Below are 14144 nucleotides of genomic sequence, written 5' to 3' on the forward strand. Positions count from 1 at the left end.
TTAAACTGAATTTTAAAAGGGAAATTAGTTAGCTTATAATTATGAAAACTGAACCCAAAAAAACTTTTTACCATAGGAAAAAAGAGTTGGTTAATAAAAATTAACCAAAGTTGAAGTAGCAACAATAAAGCACAGGGAAAAAAAAAACAGATATAATAATAATAGATATGAAATTGGATATTCTGGTGAGGTCATAGGTTATATAAAACTGAGTATCAAAGCCAAATAATAATAATAAAAAAAAGCTTAGAAAAACATTTATACCTAAAAAAAAGCTTAGAAAAACATACCTACAATGTGCCAAAGACATTAACAACAATAATGATGAGATGCAAGCTATTATCATTGTCCTTTATCACTTAGGATTTCCCATTTGACACTTGATCATTTGGAAACCAGTCCACAAAACAATAAAGGGAAAAAGCTCAAATATCACCTTAACTCCAACTACATATGTAGGAACTGATGAACCCCTGAAAAATTACTTCACCTTACATATCACAATAAAGTGAGTCATAAAAATTTTTTAGTTTCCTAGTGCATATAAAAATTATGTTTACACTATACTGTAGTCTATCGTGCAATAGCATTATGTCTAAAAATACATATTTCTTAATTAAAAAATACTTTATTGCTAAAATATGCTAATCATTATCTGAGCCTTAGGCAAATCACAATCTTTTTGCTAGTGGAGGGTCTTGCCTCAACATTGATGGCTACTGAAGGTTTGGGTGGCTGTGGCAATTTTTTTAAAGTAAGACAACAATGAAGTGCTCCACACTGACTGACTCTTTCATGAATGATTTCTCTGTAGCATGCAATGCTGTTCAATAGCATTTTACTCACAGCAGAACTTCAATATTAGAGTCTATCCTCTCAAACCCTTCTACTACTTTATCAACTAAGTTCATGAAATAGTCTAAATCCTTGACTGTCACTTCAACAATCTTCACAGCATCTTCACCAGGAGTAGATCCCAAAGAAATCACTTTCTTTGCTCATTCAAAAGAAACAACTCCTCATTTGTTAAAGTTTTATCATGAGATTGCAGCAATTCAGTCACATCTTCAGGCTTCACTTCTATTCTACTTCTCTTTCTATTTCCACCATATTTGCAGTTAATTTCTCCACTGAATTCTTAAACCTCTCAAAGTCATCGATGAAGCTTGGAATGTTGATATTTTGAACTTCCCAAAAATCACAAATATTCTTAATGGAATCTAGAATGGTAAATCTTTTCCAGAAGATTTCTAATTTACTCTGCTCAGATCCATGAGAAAAATCACTGTCTGTAGCAGGTACAGCCTTACAAAATGTAGTTCTTAAATAAAAAGATTTGCAAGTCAAAATTACTCCTCGATTGATGGACTGCAGAATGGAAGTTATGTTATCAAGCATGAAAACATGAATTGCATTATACATCTCCATCATAGCTCTTGGGTGACCAGGTACATTGCCAAAGAGCAGTAATATTTTGAAAAGAATATATATTTTTTTTCTTTTTGAGCAATAGGTCTCCATAGCAAGCTCAAAATATTCAGCAAACTGTGCTGTAAACAGATGTGTTATTATCCAGGCTTTGTCACTCCATTTGTAGGGCACAGACAGAGTAGATTTAGCTAATTCTTAAGGGTCCTACCACTTTCAGAATAGTAAATAAGCATTTGCTTTAACTTAGTCACCAGCTGCAATCATCCCTAACAAGAGAGTCAGACTGTCCTTTAAAGCTTTGAAGCCAGGCATTTACTTCTCTTCTCTAGCTATAAAAGTCTTAGATGGCATTTTCTTCCAACATAAGGCTGTTTTGCCAACATTGAAAATCTGTTATTTAGTGTAGCCACTTTCATTAATTATCTTAGCTAGGTCTTCTGTATAATTTGCCAAAGCTTCTACATCACCGCTTGCTGCTTCACCTTGCACTTTTATTTTAATGAAACAGTTTCATTCTGTAAACCTAATGAACTGACCCTCTGCTAGCTTCAAACTTTCCTTCTATAGATTCTTCACCCCTCTCAGCCTTCACAGAATTGAAGAGAGTTAGGGCTTTGCTCTGGATTAGGCTTTGACTTAAAAGAATATTGTGGCTGGTTTGATCTTCTATCCAGACCACGAAAACTTTCTCCATATTAGCAATAAGGCCATTTCACTTTCTTATCATTTGCATGTCCACTGAAGTAGCACTTTTAATTTCCTACAAGTTTTCCTTTGTATTCACAACTTGACTATTTATTACAAGAGGCCTAGCTTTCCATTCATCTTGGCTTTTGACATACCTTTCTCACTAAGCTTAAACATTTCTAGCTTTTGATTTAAAATAAGAGGTATATGACTCTTCCTTTCTCTTGAATACTTAGAGAGCATTGTGGGGGTAATAACTGACCTAATTTCAATATTTTTGTGTTTCAGGCAATAGGGAAGCCTGAGGAGAGAGAGAGATGGAGTACAGCTGATTGCTGGAGTAGTCAGAACACACACATTTATTAATTACATTTGCTGTTTTATGTGGGCACAATTCATAGATCCCCAAAACAATTACAATAGTAACATCAAAGATTATGGATCACAGATCACCATAATAAAGATAATAATGAAAAAGTTTGTAATATTGTGAGAATTACCAAAATGTGACACAGAGACATAAAGTGAGCAAATGCTGTTGGAAAAATGGTGCTGATGGACCTCCTTGTGGAATGGTTGCCACAAATCCTCAATTTGTAAAATGCACTATCTGTGAAGTGCAATAAAGTGAAGCACAATAAAACAAGATATGCCTGTAGTTGCTAAGGAGCTTTGATTCAATTCAAGCAAATATTTATGAGTAAAACAGTGCAACATATTTTATCCACAGCAGCACCACTCTACTGTGTAATATCTACTAGATACAAACTATTGATAAATATAGTTGAAGACAAACACAGCTGCAAGAAATTGGAAGAACAAAAAACACTATGATGAGACTTACCCAACAAATTGGGAACCAACTGACACAGTCTACATATAAGGAAGCTGCAGAATTCTGTAATTTTAACAATTCTTTCTATCATTTACAATAGAGACCTAAAATGACTATACTATGGTTAAAAGTCAAGTTGTATAAGACTTTCTCACAAACAATAATTAAAAAAAAAAAAAGAAAATATTTGACTGTGTAACATTTTACAGTTAAGGCCAGTTATTAGCCTACATATCAGAGACTTCCTTTGTCCCCACATTAAATGCTCCTGACCCCACCTCTTACTTCAGCAGCTGTTTCAGTAACCCATCTTTACTAATTTTGATAAATTTTACATAGGTGAAACTTTAGATATTTTTCTAATGCCACATGTGGGATGTCTGCAGTTACCTGCTCAGCATTTATGCATGACCGATCTGAAGGTGTGGGCAAGTGAATGCCCATGAGTTATCTTTAACCAATGCAAGATTAAAGCCAAAGAATAAATGCTTCCTTTTTTCATCCCCCAGGCAGATCATTCTAAGACACATTTCATAAAACACTTCATAAAGTGCAGCAGAATCAACCCACAGTTTCTCATACTGACTGCCAACTTAATAATGTGCCTTTATTTTAGCTTTCCTGCCTTCCCTGTTTTACTCTCCCATCTCTCACTCCAATATCCTGCATGTAATCTTTTGTCTCTGGCTCTGCTTCCTTGGGGACCCATGTGAGAAATTTGTTACTTGAATTGACTCTCTATATAACAGATCTTTAAAATGGGTTTTGGAATTTGAATCAAGCTCCAGTCAGACAATTGATGGTATGTATGGTAGGACCCTGGCATACAAGAGCATCACAATTAGTCACAATTTTACCTTCAGTGGATTGGAATGAGGTACAGATGCAAAGTTAAAGTATTGGTATGTGTGGCTACCAGAATACCATTTTACAATATGTAATTTTAAGGAACCGACTTTGTGCCTTTAATTGCTTGCTTTGGAAGCCATAAAAAAAGAAATGGCAAGCTCAGTTTGACTTACTATGAATTGAAAGCATTCTTAAAAAGAAAGGATTCTAGAAGAGTGTTTAAGGAGATCTGCATATTCTATAGCCACAGGATACACCCTACATAAACAGCCCCGAGATTTTATTGTGAGGGTGGCAGAGCTGAAAAAGGATTAAACACATGGCCTCCGTACGTCTGCTAAATCAGAGTTAGGGTCCTACCAAGAAAAGTAGCACTGTGTAAAAATTAAGTGGAGAGTTTTTTGATGAAAAATTCTAAGAGTTGAACCCACAGATATCCCTGAATCCTTCGAAGCAGTAGAAGCAGATTTAGCTCCCTTGATAAAGGAAAACATCTTTCCAATTCTATTCTGCAAAGACTCTAAGGCAGATGTCTAACCAGATTTTGCCTGTCCTCTTTACAATGTATATTCACAATTCCTCATTGTTTCCAGGCCAAAAAACAGGTTAAAGCTTAGTACTGTCCAAACAGAAACGCAATTTCTTATACATTGAAGGAATTGCAGGCACTGCTGGTATGCACCAGGAGAAACCAGAGGAATACATCTGTGAGTGAGTGGTCTTAAGGGTAAAACACTGGGTGGTGGTCAGTGGGGGTAGAAAGCAGAATATAAGGCTGAATAGGGGATACTTTATTGGTTTAGAAGCGTGTGGCTCAGAGTTCAATGTCTTGGTAAAGTCACCTGGTTTGGGTCCTAATGTGCTATAGGGATGGCTCTTTGAAACTTGGATCCAATGATGGGTCTATATTAAATGAGACAGAGATTATGAAACTTCCTTGGAATAGTACTGAGAAAGGGATCAGAAGACTTAAGGAAATAAAAATATTCAAATAAATTTACTATGAGAGACTGGAAAACCCATTTCCCTGACTATATTCCCTGGGAAGACCTAGAGGACACAATTGCACAAAGATAAGAAATTTACTAGCGAGAGAGGCATTAACATATTTGAAAAGTTTAGTGGATATGACCTCTGCAGACAAGAGGTGACAGTAGGAGAAGCTGCACACTGAGCTCACTAGTGTCGACGGGAATTATAAAATTCCAGAATGGCAGAGGCCAGGTGCAGCACTTAAATGACAGTAAGGACAGAGTGGCACAGTATCTTAACCCACAGAAATTATTGGTAATTGTTACCTAATAGATAATGGTGCTTCAAGAGGCAATATGGATGTAGAACTGTTTATAATGTTACTTTTCTTTATGAACCTAAAAACAATACAAACAAAGCAATACAGAAGGATGAGATGAATTGCTACATTGCAAAATCATAATCCCTGACTCAATTTCCATATTTAAGTGAGTCCACATACCAGAGAGCATTAATTGAAGAGTATACTAGTTGGCTAGGGCTGCCATAACAAAATACCACAGACTGGGTGGCTTAGACAACAAAAATTTATTTTCTCACAATTCTGGAGGCTAGATATCTGAGATTGAGGGGTCAGCAAGGTCATTTTCTTCTGAGGCTTCTCCTCTTGGTTTATAGACAGATTTCTTCTCCCTATGTCTTCACTGACCTTCCCTCTGTACCTGCCTGTATCCAAATTTTCTCTTCTTATAAGGACACCAGTCATATTGAATTAGGACCCACTCTAAGGACCTCATTTAATTTAATTACCTCTTTAAAGATATTATCTCCAAACACAGTCACATCCTGAAGTTCTGGAGGTTAGGATTTTAACATAAGAATTTAGGAGGAACGCAATTCCATAATAAAAAGGAAGTTAGATTCCTTTGAGAAAAAGCCTCTACAAGCATATGTGATGAACATTTCTTTAATTTCCTAAAGAGACCTTTGACCCCTTACAGGGAAAGGATAATACTCAAAGTTTTTTTCCCCACAAATTTTTTTTATTGTTTAATTTATTTCTTTAATATCACCACATATCTGACCCCTTTTACCCCATCTACATTCCCCCACCCTCTCTTGCTACCCTCTGATAACCACTAGTCCATGTCAATGAATCTCTGTTTGTTTGTCCTGTTCATTTGTTGCTTTTAGGTTTATATCCTACTTATAAGTGATATCACATGGTTTTCAACTTTTTCCATCTGGCTTGTTTTGCTTAGCATGATTATCTCAGGTTCATCCATGTTGTCGCAAATGGCAATATTTCATCTCTTATAGCTGAGTAATATTCCATTGTATGTATGTACCACAGCTTCTTTAGCCAATCATCTATCGTAGGACACTTTGGTTGCTTCCATGTCCTTGCCACTGTGAATAATGCTGCTATAAACACTGGTGTACAAATATCTTTTCAGATATGGGTTTTCAATTCTTTGGGGTAAATATCCAGTAGAGAGATTGCTGGATCATATGGCAGATCAATTCTTAGTTTTTTGAGAAAACTCCATACTGTTTTCCATAGTGGCTGTACCAATTTGCAGTCTCACCATCAGTAATACTCAAAGTTTTTAAGACGCATATACCAGAGGACATAAAACTCCATCATGGGTCCTCTGATTTGTGAAGGGGTTTATGAAGAACAGATAATAAAGAGAATTTTGGCCCAAATCCACATCACAGTGGTCCAAAATTCTTACTGATAATTCAGTTGTTAATGCATCAATCTCTAAGTATAGAATTGACTGGATATATTAAGTAGCTGGCATACTCTCACATTAATTCTTCCACCTATGGTGTAAGAGCCATATGGTAAGAAGGATAAGTGGAAGCACTTTAATCTGCCACTAAACTCTGTTGATTATAAAGAATAAACAATATTGCAATCCAGGAGGAATTTTAGACATTACTGCTATTTCTAATCAAAGTCTTTTTGAAATCCCCTGTTCGCCCCTGAAAAAGCAGATGGATTATAGCAAATGAAGATGGACCTATTATAAACTTAAGCAAATTGCTTTTTTGCTGAAAGTAGTTCTTTACTGAAATATGTCAACATAGACTCTAGTACTTTGTGTGTGGCTATTGACCTATTGGATACATTTCGATCTCTATCAGTACAGAAGACAGAAGTTCTCTTTTACATGAGAGAGATAGCAGTACACATACAGTGTCTTTTCTCACATATCCCATTCTCTGTCTTCAGGGAACTATCCTGTTTCACAGGGAATTTGATCATCTGAAATTCTACAGAACAACATTATTTGTTGACTAGAATGTGAAATAATGCTAATTGGAACTGAAGAGCAGTAAGCAATCTGGTAAGACAGAATTATCAGAGAGCAGAAGATAAATATCATAATGATTCAGAGGTTTACTGTATTGTGAAGTTTATAAGTGTCCTGTGGTCAGGAGAACACTAAGACATTCTATTTAAGATAAAACAAGTTGCAGAGTTCCAGTCAAGATGATGGAGTAGGTAAACACTGTACTTGCCTCCTCTCATGACCACATCAAAATTATAACTAAACTACAGAATAATCATCATTAAGAATCATCTGCAGTCTAGCTGAACAGAAGTCCAATAAGGACATAAAAAAGAAGCCATATTTAAACTGATAGGAGAGGCAGAAATAAGGAATGGGCTGGTTTCACACCAACATGTAGTGGTTAAAAATCAAAAGGGATAACTCGGCTGTGGAAGTACCCCTTGAGGATCAAGGGGTCCCAGCCGCACACTGGGATTCTCATCCCAGAGCACTAGTGCCAGAAAGAGAAATTCCCACAATTTCTAATTGTGAAAACCAAAAGAGATTGTGCTTGAGTGAGATGGAGGGAGGCTAGAATCCCAAACATTCCTCTTAAAAGGCCCACAAAGGACTTTCTTCCTTTGTTAGGCCCTCCAAGCACCCAGCTTGCAGACCCAAGTGGGTGCCATAGCTGAGTCTCCATCAATCTGGCTAACACTAGTCACCCTGCCCTGGGGATTCCCTGAGACTCTGCCCCACCCAACTTGGGTCCTCCCAAGTCACTTCCAGTGGTTTTCCATACAAACGACCTCTCTTGGCTCATGCTACAGACTTTCATAGAATATCTCTAAGGTTTACAAGTCTCAAACAAGCAGCATCTGGCCTCAGCATGCCTCGTGCCTCTTGTTAAGTTGCCCCAAGCCTGGCACTAGTGGCAGCTTCCTCAGTGTGCAGCTTAGCCTCTTCCAGATACTTCCAACCACACAATGGATAGAAGACATCTGCAGATCACTTTTTGGCTCATGAAAGGTGGCCTTAGGTAGGGCACAGACAGTGGCTGAACTTGGCCTGAAGTGGGACCCATCTCAGGAGATACTGAGGCAGAATCCCTGGTGGCAAAGTTTGAACCATGCCTGAGCACTATCTGGCTGCCTCCACAGATCACACACCAAAAGAGCAGACTGGGAAGGCACCAGAGCCCTGCTAAAGCAAATCCTGCTCTACAGAGTCAGCCCCTGCGCAACAGCTCCTCCACTGTAGTCAGAGCCAGTCCTCACAACCAATCAACCAGAAAGTCAATCCCTCTAATTGACACGCAAACAGCAACCAAGGCTCAACTACAACAGGAGGGCACATACAACCCACACAGAGAACACACCTGAATCACCTGGCTCAGGTGACCAGGGAGACTGCGCCACTAGGCCACAGAAGACACCTGCCACATAAGGCCACTCTACCAGGATACACAGCATCTCTACCTAATGTACCAAAACAAACACAGGGAGGCAGCCAAAATAGGGAGACAACAATGTTCCAAGTGAAAGAACAAAACAAAGCTCCAGAAAAAGAACTAAACAAAATGGAGACAAGCAATCTACCAGATGCAGAGTTCAAAACACTGGTTATAAGAGTGTTCAATGATCTCAGTGAGAACTTTAACAAAGAGATAAGAAACATAAAAATGTAGATAGAAAAAAATTTTTAAAAGCCAGTCAGAAATGAATAACGCGATAACTGAAATAAAGAAAACATTAGAGGGAATCAGCAGATTAGATGAAGCAGAGAATTGAATCAGCAATTTGGAAGATAAGGTAGCAAAAAACACCCAATCAGAACAGCAATAAGAAAAAGAATCCAAAAAAATGAGGATAGTTTAAGGGGCCTCTAGGACAATATCAAGCTTACCAACATTTGCATCATGGGCATACCACAAGGAGAAGAGACAGCAAGGAATTGAAAAACTATTTGAAGAAATAATGATGGAAAACTACCCTAACCTGGCAAAGGAAATAGACATACAAGCCCAAGAAGCACAGAAAGTCCCAAACAAGATGAACCTAGAGAGGCTCACACTAAGACACATCATAATTAAAATGCCAAAGTTTAAAGACAAGGAGAGAATCTTAAAAGCAGCAAGGGAAAAGCAGTTAGTTAGCTACAAAGCAACTCCCATAAGGCTGTGAGCTGATTTCTCAACAGAAACTTTGCAGGCCAGAAGAGATTGGCAGAAAATATTTAAAGTGATGAAAAGCAAGGAACTACAACCAAGACTACTTTACCCATCAAAGCTATCATTTAGAATTGAAGGACAAAGAGCTTCTTAGATAAGAAAAAGCTAAAGGAGTTTATCATCACCAAACCAGGATTACAAAAAATGTTAAAGTGACTTTCTTAAGAAGAAAAAAAAAGCAAAGATCAAAAATATGAATAATAAAATGGCAATAACTACAGATGTATCAATGATTGCTTTAAATGTAAATAGATTAAATGCTCCAATCGAAAGATACAGAGTGGCTGAATAGATAAGAAGACAAAACACTTACATATGCTGCCTACAAGAGACACTTCAGATTGAAAAACAAATACAGACTGAAAGTAAAAGGATTGAGAAAGATACTTCATTAAAATGGAAACAAACAAACAAAACCTGGGGTAGCAATACTTATATTAGACAAAACAGGATTTAAAGTAAAGGATATAATAAGAGACAAAGAAGGACCTAGTAATTTCACTTCTGGGTATTTATCTAAAGAAACCCAAAACACTAATTTGAAAAGACATATGCATCCCTATGTTTATTGTAGTATTATTTGCAATAGCCAAAATATGGAATGAACCTGGGTGTCCATCAGGAGATGGAGAGACTGAAAAAAAGAGGTGGTACATATATACAATGGAATATTACTCGGTCATAAAAAAAAGAATGAAATCTTGCTATCTGAAACAACATGGATAGACCTAGAAGGCACTGTGCTGAGTAAAGTAAATCAGACAGACAGAAAAAGAAAATGTCATATGATTTCACTTATCTGTGGAATCTATAAACAGAATAAACAAACAAACAGAAAAGAAAAAGGCTCATAGATACAGGGAATATTTTGACGGCTGTGTAATTTAGGGGTGAATAAGGACATAGGGGATTCAGATGTTCAAATTGGTATTTACAAAATAGTCATGGGGAGTACAGTCAGTAGTATTGTAATAACTATGTATGGTATCAGATGGGTACTGGATTTATTGGGATGATATCTTTGTAAGTTATATAAATGTCTAATCACTATGTTGTACACCTGAAATCAATATAATATCATGTGTCAACTATAACTGAAAAAAAATTAAAATATAAACATTTTTAAAAAGACAAGTTTCTGCATTGTCAAAAAAATAAAAAACAAAAATACAAAAATTCTTTTTTACCTATTTATTAAGTGTCTTACAATGCTGACTGTTTGAGTAGTTCGCAAAGCAACAGAATGTCCTGCAGGACGTCTAAACCTGGGTGCAAACAGTCCTGACACAGGTCATATGAGCTAGCAAATTTGATGATGCTAAAAGTATCCATGGTGGAGGATTTTGCAGTAAAGCTATGCTTTCTGTGGCATAGAACTGCCAGCCCTTGAGAAACAGTTCCTATTGTACTATCAAGCCCTAACAAGGTCTTAAGACTTGATCAGGGATACTAAGTGACTGTGGATTGGAGCTGCCCATCATGTCATATAGCAGTCAGCAACCAATTGCATGATAGAAATGACACATTCAGGATGGTGCCTGAGTAGATCCAGAACATGCAAGTAAATTGCAAAAAGAAAGGCTCACATACCATTTCGGCTAACTCTGATATATACTTAGCCTTTTTGGAGAAGTGCTCTAGAACTAATTGGCCAAGAAAAAAAATGCTTGAATCTAATTTACTGATGAATTGATATTTGGTACTGACAACAAATTGACTGCTGCTATACTATGCTCCCATTCAGGAACAACTCTAAATGACAGTGATGAAGAGAAAACCTACTAGCAGAGTAGTGAACAACACACTTGGTCATTAACTCCGTGTGCAGATTTCCATGTCCCTCCATAAGACCCCAAGAAAGTATTCTCTGCAGAGGAAGCACTAAGCATTCAAATGAGCAGGATTGCATGTCTAAGCAACATCAGCCAACCTTTCTCCTCAGCAACACAATGCTGGAGAAATAAACCATGGAGAAGGTAAGGAAGTTATGTATGGATCCAATAGCATGGGTTCCCTTTCACCAAGGCTGATCAGGCTATTGCCACTGCTAAATAACCAACTTATCAGCAGCAGAAATGACACTGAGCCTTCAATATTGCAATATCCCTCAAGGAAAACAGCTATCCATTTTTTGGTACTTTGACTATATCTGACCTTTAATATCTTGGAGGATAATATCCACTCTGGAATATGGATCTGTCTTCCTTTTCTCAAATGCCTCTTTCAGCACCATTATTTATTCACATTTTATGTTACACAGTAGTATATGAGGGTAAGGAACCTATTTATGTCAAAAAGAAAAAAAGCTGGAACAATGGAAACATGACAATGAATCCATCAATTTTATTGCAAATCTTGCCTCCAAGAACATTCAATCTAATGGAAACCATTCTACATCCTGTTAAAGGCTCAGCTAAGTTGCCAGCTTATGGATAAAATTCTATGGGGTCAGTGTCCTTTTCTCCAGAATAAGTTAATGTGCTGAATCAAAACCAAAAGCTGATGCTGTGTCCCAATAACTTGAATATATGGATTCATAAACCAAGGGGTTGAAATATAATTGGCCCTTATTTTTAATATTTCCATTAACACACATGCAGAATTTGTGTTTCCTGTTCCTGCAACACTAGATTAGAGTTCCTCGTGGAAAAAAGAGATCCTTCCACCAAAGAATACAGTATGAGTTCTACTGAACTTGAAGCTAATGACTATTATTTTGGGATCCTCATGTCAAAGGACCAACTGACAAAAAAAAAAAAAAAATAAGAAGGAAGGAAGAGAGTTACAATATTAAAGGAATATTGACCACGACTACCATAAAGAGCTAGGGTTGCTACTACATAGTGGAGGCAGTGAGGAGTATGTCTGTGAGGGGTATCTCTTGGTGCTTCTGTGCTCAGTAATAACTATGATAATTGCCAATCACTATAGTACAATAAAATGATTCATTTAAAAATTCAGTTCCTTCAGGGCTGAAGGATCATTTTACTAGGTAAGCAACCTAGACAAGTTGAAATTCTGACTAAGGATGAGACAATTCTAGAATGGATGGTTGAAGAGGTAAATAAGTATCAATTATGGACTCAGGACAAGCTGTACCACTAAAAATATTACTTATTCAAATAATCCCGTGGGTTTACAGAGAGTGTGAATAGATCTGAGTGCTGGGTGGGCTGGACTTCATATACGTCTCTTGTGCTTAATTTCAAATCCTCCCAGTCTCACCCCTTACTCCCGCTGTGGTAACTAAGCCTGTGGAGGCTGCAACCACTCTCACACAGGTGTAACCTAAAGCACCTCACCACAGACCGGTGATGTCTACCTACCACTTCCTAAAGGAGAATTTCTCTACTGGTAAAGTGTGGGATGCTCATGGGAACTCATGTAGCCCTCATACACATGTAACCTAGAAATATGAATGAGTTATTGCCTGTGTGGCCATGCTTGACCATTGGGGGACAGGAGCTGATGGACATATGCCCTCCTTTTAGTCAGAGAGTTCTAAAACACATTTTTTAGTCTCCTTAGAAGATCACACTGTATATATATATACCCTTGTCAGTCATTCCTGCCCTGTGAGATCCTGTTCCCAAACAAACTACCTGCATGAAAAACTTCGTCTCAGCACTGCTTTGGGGAATCTGGGCTGAGGTAGTAAATGCCTATTTACTCTAAAGAGTTTATATTCTAAAAGACACACACTTAATATAAAACATAGTTAGACATCTCTTAAATCAAATGTGCTATATTTTCATGCATTTCAAACTCCCCTTCCCAAATGTCCTTTTATAAGGAAAAAAAAAAGTGTTTCTTAAACTTGAAAAATTAATGTTTTTTACCTTTTAATGAAATCCAACCATCACATCAAGTATATTTGACCTACCTAAAATGTAAAGACATCAGCTATTATTAATAAAGTGTTTTAAGGCACATTTTGAAACATTATCACAGAATATACATGAAGTTCTATATGATAAAAGATTAACTTATTAATCTTGGAGCATTTTCTCTGCATCAGCAAAGTTTTAGAGAATTAGAAGAGAAGCAATACCTTAATTTGTATAACATTTTTTTAACAACATATGAAAGGGGGAAAATAGACAAATCAGTTTCAAATAATGAAACCTGTTTCTCAAGAGAGCAGTATTCTAAAAAGTAAAACTCTCTGCTTACTCTCTATGGTTGCCTATTACTTCACTTATATCTATCACCTTTTTGAGTTAGGAGAATTCATTTAAATGTGTTAACAAAGGCAAAGACAAGTTTAAGGCAATTATCAAAGAAATGTTGGGCAGTATGGTGCACAGGAAAATAAAGATGGCAATTATTTTTTTCTGTTACCTAAATATTTCCCAATTGGCATAGTCTCAATTTCAGATGTCCCTCCTTCTTCCATTATGTACCTCTTGATCTACATCCCGTATTTCAAAACCATACTCGGACACTCATTTTCCTATTTTTTTTTTCCTGCTTCTTTAATACATCATTTTTCTACCCTGTGATTCTCAATTGTTTGACTATACTTTTATTTCCTATACAAATTTGCATATAATTTTAAAATTCTTTGCATACTCATCTCTACAGCTTAACTACCTTAATTTCCATATCACTATGATATTTTACAGTTTATCACTATTCGATTTTTCTGAGGTTGTGTTTTGCACACATTCTGAAATCTCAATAAATTATTTGATTTTATAAATGTATTTCACTTTAAAAATCTTCTGTTGGTACCTGTATAAATTTATTAAATTACATATTTAATGATAACAAACTATAAGGTAGTATTTAGGTAATTTTTAAAATATATCCCATACAGGTAAGATGGGCACTCAAACAATGCTGTTGAGAATGC

General features: G+C 36.6%; 1 pseudogene; it reads right to left on the reverse strand.

Annotated features, from left to right (window-relative positions):
- Nucleotides 1–651: 651 nt before the first annotated feature.
- LOC105289660 lies at nt 652–2361 on the reverse strand (annotated as a pseudogene).
- Between the last annotated feature and the right edge of the window lie 11783 nt (nt 2362–14144).

This window comes from Pteropus vampyrus, unplaced genomic scaffold, assembly GCF_000151845.1.
Source record: "Pteropus vampyrus isolate Shadow unplaced genomic scaffold, Pvam_2.0 Scaffold26, whole genome shotgun sequence".
Classification (NCBI taxonomy): Eukaryota; Metazoa; Chordata; class Mammalia; order Chiroptera; family Pteropodidae; genus Pteropus; species Pteropus vampyrus.